This window comes from Anopheles stephensi, chromosome 3 (assembly GCF_013141755.1).
Source record: "Anopheles stephensi strain Indian chromosome 3, UCI_ANSTEP_V1.0, whole genome shotgun sequence".
Classification (NCBI taxonomy): domain Eukaryota; kingdom Metazoa; phylum Arthropoda; class Insecta; order Diptera; family Culicidae; genus Anopheles; species Anopheles stephensi.
The window spans coordinates 65,564,723-65,573,295 of record NC_050203.1 but is presented as its reverse complement, the minus strand read 5'-3'; positions in this window follow the sequence as shown (position 1 = coordinate 65,573,295).

Here is an 8,573-nt window from a genome sequence, read left to right as displayed (position 1 = left end):
TTCCCTTTCAAACTCAAATCGTCATGACGCGACGCGCTCCATTCTCATTTTAATAGCGCTGTCTATTTTCACCTCATCTGGGCGAAAGCAAACCCATCGGCAGGACCGGCACTGTTTGTTCATTCTTCCCATCCTCCCTTCGAAGCTGGTCGTTTGTTTAGATTTCTGCTGATTTTTACTTCTTCATCTGCTCTGCATCAGGAGGAAAGAGAGAGAGAGAGAGAGAGAGAGAGAGAGAGAGAAAAAACCTAACGAAAAACGAAACGGGCAGAAGATTGAGGCCAGTCGAAAAGTTGACCGGTAAACGATTTGGCAACAATTATCACCTAATTAACGAGTGAAGCGAATCGGAAAGTTCTGCGGAAGTATATCAGCGGTTCGCTATTAGAGTGATTTTTTACCTGCCGTGAGAGGGAGGGTTTGCATAAAATCTGCTGACCGAAGGTGGTTTTGATTTGTGGCGTTCACAGTCCAGAAGAGAAGAGGCGAGAATTGGTAAAGGTGTGGTAATAACATAGATGGACAGTTGATAGCAAAGTAGAACCAGAGAAACGGTAATGGAAATGTTTCGTAACTTTTCTACTCGTTTTTAACATTTTAAATATTTTTGAATCACAAAAATTTTACTAAACGGTAAAAACTCGTATAAAAGAATAATAATTAAATAAACAGAGAAATACAATTTCAATATTATTCACAATCTAAAACTCAAACCTAACGCGTAAAGAAGCTTAAAGTTTTATGAGCTTTTCGTGAAAGCTTTCCACAAAAGGATGAAAGGATGCAATGCACTCGTAGCTTACAAAAGCTCGCCAAAACTTTTGGAGGGATATTTCTTGCTTCATCTACTATCCACCAGGCGGCTTCCTTTCGTTGCTTCTACCAACCACCAGGCGTCTCCATTACTTTTATGCGCAGATAAAATGTTCAAGATATGTTTTTTAAAAGAATCTTTACACATTTGAAAAAAAATGAAATAAGAGACAATAAAATTTCTGTGGCTTTAACAACTTAATGAGACAATAAAATTTCTATGGCTTTACCAACCTTTCTAGACAAATATAGTTCCCTCTACTATCCACCAGGTGGTTGGAGAAAAAGAAAAATATTCATTTGTTAAAATACCTGTCAAGACACGTAACAATGCAGCTGACGGACGCAACACCAAAGTACTTAAATCCTCGTTTATTTTTTCTAAACATTTCTGGGCATTTCACGTTCATGAAAAAATGTATGTATTGTACTTATTTTGTACATTGTTATGCTGTGAAATCTGTTCATCATGCAGCTTAGACAAGCAATTTACATTCAACATTGTTACATTGTTAATATCATTTTGTTGTATGAAAAGAGGAATAATGATTTTTTTAATTCATCTTAAGTTTTGAATGCAAAGCTTGTTTTTAATTGTAAACTATGTATTTTTAACTTAGGGTGGTTTGGTGGTAGAGGCGACAGCGGCACCTGTGTTCACTCGGCAGGACCGTGATTCAAATCCTTTCCAGGCCGCCTCTCCGTACGCAAGCTGGCTGGTTTACGGTAAAACGGGGCTGGCTACGGTAACGGGGTTAAACAAGTCACAGAAAGCCGTAAATGGCCGGTCGACACCTTTGAAGGTTGTTGTGCCAAGGAAGAAGAAGTATTCCTTGAAAGACGTGTGTGTGACACTGTTTTGAACAAATAAGTGATAGTCCTTTAATGAAGCGGACTTATTTTTAAATATCCTATTGATGTGCATTGACACCAAGTGAAAAATAAATCAATTACGATTCATTACATGATTGAATTTAAAGAGTATTTCATAACAAAATTGCTCGCATCAAACGTAGTATGTTATATGCTTTCAAACAAATATAAATTAAACGATGAACTGTTCGTGGTAGAGACGATAATTTCATTGCTTAATTCGAGTAACTCGTATTCACCAGACAGTTTAAAAACAAACTCGAATCCAAAACAAATAATAATAGTATCCTCAAAAACATCGTAGTCTACTTACAAACATATTCCACAGCACTAGCAAACGGTTTAAATCCTCTCGAGACTATGCCAGTAAGCTAGATAATTAGGAAACGTACGAAACCGTCGCTAGATATTGTCCACCGTTCCAGCTATGTGTGGGCCGGTTTGGGACTTTCCAATCAAAAACATATCTCCCCATCTGGTACAATAACACCGTATCAGCCGCATTACCGATCGGTTGCATATTGTCATCTGCTTGCCGACGAGACAAAGTGCATTCTCCGGGAACGATGACGAGCCGAGGGTGACTTTTCGGCACGATTTTGACGCATCTCGAATGAATGCCGGTCCCAGTGGAAATTACAACGGGAAGCGAGAAGGGTTTGTACAGAGAAATATCGCATCAACAGCAGTAGCAGTTGTCATAGATATGCGGAGCACAGAACGCCAAATGATATGCCCATCAGGCTTACGATGTGGTGCAGCTGTGGTCCAGGGTACGCAGGTCCGCTGGCTGAGTAGACCGATGACATCGATGGACTTATTAATTTCGGCTCCGCAGAACCGCACTGTGCTGCATTTCGACTGAAATGAAACAACGGCAGATGCAGTTAACAAACATTCTTCACACTAGCACGTTTGGGTTAAAGGGGAAAAAGTGATAAAAAAGGGTTGTGCGACAAAGAGACAAAAAGAAGAAATATGATAGAGTTGATGGTCTCGAGCAACGAACTTTGACACAGGAATTTAAGCGCTTGGTTCCAGCTTGTTAGACTTTAACAGAAGGTGGATCGTTGAAATTGACACTCGAGCTATGAGGCTAGTGGATTTTCCGCCAGATTCATTGTGTGCAGGTAATGAAGAGCGTACTTTAATGAAGTTAAAATTGTTATTGAAATGAAGTAAACATAATAGTACTAATTATCTAGATCACTAGTTCCTCTAGAGGCCTAAAACAGAAGATTTTAGAAAATCCCTCGTCAATATTGACGTTTTGTATCTCATCGAGGCTGTTTCCGGCTTTTTTTTTGGAATTTGTGGAATTCTGGAATTTCTTGGAATAGCATAAGAAAAGAGGTGGCAATTTACAAATAAGTACTCTGCTTGTTGAGCCACACATTGGGAACTTATGAAGAAAGGTACACACCACCTGACACTAACGTGTCCACGACAACCATCCGTTACTACCAGCTGCACAGAAATGCGTCGTGTTGCATTGCCTGTACTAAATAAACATGGAATACTACATTCTAACCCTTGTTCACCCTTGGCCATTTCCACCGTCCTGTCCGTCCCTTTAATCTACCGACCGGTTTGGCTTTACAGAACGATATCCCGCTTACAGTGATGTCCTTCAAGTACCAAGTGGAGAACCACCGTTCTTAACGCCCAGTTCGCCTTTCAGCAGGAGATCAACGCAGGGGGTCTCTCACACACACACACACCCTTTCTCTCTCTCTCCCACTCTCCTTCTCGCCACTGCCATTTGAACGTCTGACATTTGAATGTGTTGCACCAGCGTGCAGGGTTGCATCGGTTGCACGAATGTAGCAGGACCAGCGTTGAGATAGCGTTATCTATCACCGGGCACTCGACTGTGCGACTGTATGAATCGCCCGATTGGAGTGGGCATCCCTACCTTCTGCTGCATTCTAAAAAGCACTCCCGTGCACCCTTTTACATGTGGCCCAAAACGGGACTCTTGATGTGTCTTTTGCGTTTCGAAACAGGACCGCATTTCCGTCAGCTGCGGCGATCGTATGGTTGAGATATGGCAAAGCAAATTGCATCGAATATCTATAAATTTGCATTTAATTATGAAAACAGTTTGCTAGAGGGGGTTGCCGAGAAGAAGTCGAGGAGAGATAGAGAGCATCGGAAAGACACAGTCGAGCCGGATGAGTAAGTCTCGCACATGTGTGACATTTGTGGTATAAAATAAAAGGGAATTGAGAATTGTTAAACATGTTGTAGAGTTATCAAACCATTTACTTCGATAGTAAATAAGTTCTTACTCCAGTAATTACAATCAGGCGGATTAATTTGAACATCAGAAAGATCGGTAAAATGAACGATGCCAACACCTCATTTCGAACAACAACCCAATCGAATGGCACTTTCCATGGCCAGGTCCTTTAAAACCGTGTTCGTCCTCAGGCCGAGGTAATGCTCCAATCATTCCAGCCTGAAGGGTCAAGCCTTCGGCCAGTGGAGCAGGATTTTCGGACACGCTCGATAATGGTCGAACATTGCCGTAAAGGGTGCCGTTAGCGAACCGGGGGTAAGCAGCACTCGACGCAACCGACGGCAGCCTCCTAATGAACGCGATGTGCTGCTAAGGACGAAATTTATGTCGCCCCGTGTCAGTCGCTGCGCGTTCGTGCCGTGTTTTGGCGTTGTTTTTGGCAAACTCGCAACCACTTCTGGCGCACGCCAGCATGTTCATTTCAAAGCCGTTGCTCCTTTCCGGCTTTTTCCCGGAAAGTCTGGGCAGGGGCGCTGGGCGTGAAGATGAAACAACATCGTACCAGACTGCAGCACGAAAAGCGAATGCCATGAGTGACTTACGCTGAGGATCTGTAAATGATGGCAACATATGCTGTCGTGTGCGTTCGCGTACCCGTGGTGCCGGGTGCAAGACTAAGCGGGTGTGCTACGGTGCCTCCGTGGGATGAGATTTTAATGAAATTCTGCAACATAAAACACACCATCCACTAGCTGGCGGTGGCCAACGGTTGCCAGTGAGTGTGTTACCCCTTCGCTACGGGTAATGGTGAGTGAAATGAAGCCAATTGCATTCGGAGCGACCCCCGGAACGGGTTGGAACTGGGTTGCGTGAATTATAGATATTAGTGGGCAATTTTCACGCATAAGCGGGCAGGGTGTCTCGGGCGAAAGGTCCCGGACCTGGACGCTCACCAGATCCGGATTTGTTTGGTTCGCGAAGCGTTTAGGGTGGATTTGAAAATAGCAGTAAAATTATGACCACTTTAGAAACTAAATGATCTGTTCTTTATGTTACGCGTGTTTACGGCTTATTAGCGTGCGAGTCGTGGTGCGCGATTAACAGTGGCGATCCAGTGTTGCGTAGCTAATTATTAAATGAAAAGTTGTCAAATATTTTCTATTATTCTCACTAAACAGTCATTAAAGGAACACAATATTTTTTGCAGTAGTATTAAAATTTGAAAAAATTAAATAGCAATCAATTGAAGTTTATCGATTTTTTGAACAATTTATTAAAAAGATATATATATATATATATTTTAAATTTTATTGGAACGTAAAATTGCATTAAGTGAATAAAGCCAGGACTGCACTCTGAAATTACAATTGCAGTGATATATGCTATGAATATGTTGTTCTTTGACCAATCCAAGACTCACCTCAAGATGTACAAAAACAATTCCAATACTATGTTTGTAGAATTGTGTTTAGTTTATATTGTCCAATTCTGTAAAAGGCAAATATTTTCTAGCACTTCTGGACTGAATTATTGTTTAATAGTAGGCTGAAAAAAATTAAAGTAATGAAAAGATATTTCAGTCCGAGATTGGATGAGAAGATTCTACTTCAACTAGTAAAGAGTCGAGAAATGGCCACTTATTGTAGTTATCACTTTAAATGTACTAACTTATGATGGGCAGAAATGGGTTGTTTCTTGCTAGTTCTTCCCAAAACAAACAGTAAACAATCGTCTCAGACTCCTGCAGATATTCCCTGATAGTATTTGAGTGGAGTATCTATTTCAAACTTTAATCAAAACAAACGTTTGGTAAAGCACGTTTGACTAAAATGACAAATGTTTTCTGTGCTTAGGCAATTCATTTTGTTATTATGTTTTTCGTTTTGCAGTTCTTTGGAATGATGTATAGCTATTGATGACATTCTGGATTTCTGGTCCGAATTCTAGTGTCATTCCCAAATTTGGAAAAGACATCGAAATTAGAATGAATCAATTATACAACACTTTCGATCTTCAGCTGCGTCTTTGAATGAACAGCTTCAAGAGGTCTGATCATACGTTACTGACATTATTTACTTTGTGTGGCCAGCCGTTACAAAATCAATCCAAAAAAATGATAGCTGCCCTGCTGATATTTTCTATCGATGTTTCTACAATAAAGCAGGCGGGAAACCATAAACTTTATCGAGCGATACAGCAATAAATGATACAAAATCCCTTGTGTTATATTTTCCTTACTTACTCTCTTATCAGGCGCTACAACGGAACCAACTAAGCAACTATTTAAACAAGACTCAACATGAACACTTTTTTGCATTTATTTTCGTCTGATAGCAGTCCGATGAAACTATCAAAAGTGTGCTCACCCTTTTTTGCAACAGAATCAGCTCCATCATATTGGCCCGGGGTAAAAGCTGTCCAAGCCGGTCCTAGTTATGTCTCCATATGCAGAACGGTAAGCCAGCATAACAAATTGAATTTATTACTCGATCTTACACTTTGCTTTTTGCCGATTGTGTTGCTCCTTCCCCTGCACGCCGTGTCTAGATGATGGAGTTTTAAAGCTTATGAAATATGTAAATAGCCGCTGACATGGTTAAGCGATCCGTGGCATCGTCGGCAGGTCGGCAAACCACAAACTCCCAGACCCCCGTTCGCTGTTGGCGGACTGCTGCTGGTAGGTGTTTTCAAAATCCATGGCAAAGTTTGACGGAAATCCGGCGATTGACCTGCCCTGATGAGGTGCTCGATAGCGAAGAAGGGGGTCGCAAGGGCGGTGGTACAGTCTAGCGGGTGGAACGAGACGATATTGGTACCACCCGCTGACAGGATCCACTCAACATGAGATTTAAATTGAATGAAGCAGGGCGTCAAGCCAAACGCGGACGAGCAGCGGGAGCCCGATGGTAGCATTCTATCCGAGCCGAAGTAAATCGTCTGCAGTTTGGGATGGGTGGCAAAGGTATTTTGCTGGCCGTTCTTTCCATCCCGACACTTCACTCACCGTATACCAACTTTTTCCCACCGCAAAGATGGAAAGGAAGAAAACAGAGAGCGAGAGAGAAAGAGCTTTTTTGTCGACCAGGTATGGTGCAAAAGTATAAAACCCTTTTTCTCTCGGCCTGGCACACGGTGGCACACGGTGACGGTGCTGGTGGTGAAGCACCGTTTTCTAACGAGCTTAAATAAAGATATAAATTATGCAAATGGTAAGAGTGCATTTTTACGGTCGAAATCGTTCGCCGAAGTGGCGATGAAAATGATTACGGCACACGAGTTTTTCACGTGTGGCTTCACCGTACCATATGCTTCATGGGTATTTTTTTGCTGCAATAGGTTTTTTGTTTCGCTTTGCACATTCTATTGCTGCAGTGATGGTTGGTGAAACTATTGTTTCGTAAAAAAGTATTGGGTGTAGAGGGCGCATTTCTTAGAAGCGCAACCTCTCTAAAACATAAAAGGAATTTAAAAGTAATTGAGAGTAACGATGATAAATCAAGAACTTTATCAAATAATATCGCGTTTAGTTGTAGCATATGGTTACAATAATAGATCAAGATACAGTTTATTAGCATTAAAATTAATCTTTATTCAGATTTCTCATAGATGGGTTTTTAATCAGTAGCTTATTAGATTTAAGTGGTTCATTGGTAAAATAAACTTTATTCTGCGTGATGACTTGACGTTTGTTTACTGGTCAACTTTTAAGAAGCACCACCCTACAGTGTTCTGTCCTAGACAGTGTTGGCTTGATCGTTCGATAATACATCGAACCCAAACAGAACCATTCTTCACTAGGGTGCCAGTCTTTTCCAAAGATTATTAACAAACATTCAGCACTCACCCGTCAACTCACTGCGAACATGACCCATCTGCTCCGAGAAGCACCAATATCGTTCAGTCACAATTTCCTACTGCCCAGCTGCACCCAGTCAGGAATGTTGTTAGCTCGAGCTTCTTCAAACAAATGCACAGATTTTCCAGCCCGGTAATCATATTAATGCATTTCTCATGTAACACACCGATGGGTGCCAACGTTCGTCGTAAGCTTTCTTCAATATTTCCTTTGGTCGCAAGATTCTTCCACGCTGCTCTGCATCTCGCACCGTGACGCTTACGACTTCAACCCTGGTGTAGTGTGTTCTCTCGGCTGCTCGAGTCAAATGCTAAATTTGATTTCTTGGAATTGAGATTAAATTCTGTCAACTGACCTGGATGCTCGGACCGTTCTAGTGAAGGTGGTGATGGTGCGTGCTAGTAATTGCGGTCAGTTTTGTGGGGAAATTTTATTGACTTCACAAAAGGCTAGTTGCACCCACGTTGCCGCTGCATATTCCACTCTAACGCCAGGCCCAGCGTTTGCCGGAACAGCATGACTCTCTTTGAGTGTGTCTGTGTCTTCTTTCGTCTTCGTTCCCTCGTTAGATTTCCCATCAGCGCCAGATGACAGGCAAACTGACAGACGAGAATGTGTTTCTCAGTTTGAAAAGGAACCTGCTCGACGTTGGACGTCTGGGAGGATGCAGGCGTGAACGATGCAGTCGTTTTGCATGATTTCCTGCACGGTAGTATTTGCTGTTGCATGAAAAATGTAAGTAACAACATTCAATTGCATTACTTACCAATTTCTTGTATTACGGCTCTT